This window comes from Mandrillus leucophaeus, unplaced genomic scaffold (genome assembly GCF_000951045.1).
Source record: "Mandrillus leucophaeus isolate KB7577 unplaced genomic scaffold, Mleu.le_1.0 Scaffold288, whole genome shotgun sequence".
Classification (NCBI taxonomy): Eukaryota; Metazoa; Chordata; class Mammalia; order Primates; family Cercopithecidae; genus Mandrillus; species Mandrillus leucophaeus.
The window spans coordinates 121566-122219 of record NW_012103009.1 but is presented as its reverse complement, the minus strand read 5'-3'; positions in this window follow the sequence as shown (position 1 = coordinate 122219).

Genomic DNA, 654 nt, shown 5'->3' with positions numbered 1-654 from the left:
GGCTGGGGGGCCTGGTGCGCCCCGATGGGGCGGCGGTGCTGAGCTAGTTTCTTTACTGAGCTCCCCCCTCCTCCGCCCACTCATCACCCCCCCCCGCGTTGCCACGACAACGCGTAAAACTAAAATTCACTTCCCAGTCGCAGGTGGAGACTAGTAGCGCCCCCTCCCCTAGGCCCTTCCCCGTAGGTCGCGCCCCCATCCCGTCGTCGCTAAGGTGACGGGGAGGGGGCGACAGGCGTTGGATCCGGACCGGCCAGGGGGCCTTCGGGGGAAGTCCGGAGCGAACTCCCCAAACTAGGCTGGGGTGGGGGAGCCGCGCTGAACACGGCAGGGCGTGGTCGAAAGGGTTAATTCGGAGGGCCTCTCGCCACGGCGGTGGGAAGGCCCCGGACCCTCCCCGGTCTGGAGGTCCCCGTCGTCCAACCCCCAGGCCTGGGGCAGGGGTGGTCCCCGCCATCTCCTCCGGGCCTGGAGCTGGGGGTCGGTGGAGTTGGGGGGGGAAGTCGCCACCTCCGGAAATTAATTGTTTTTCTTTCCCCTTCTCGCCCTACCTTGGTCTTCGTGCCCCAACGCGGCCCCCACCCCAGCTCCGGGACCCCTTCCTCCGCCGCACCATCCCCGGTGGTCCGCGGATGCCCGCCCGCTGCGGAAGGG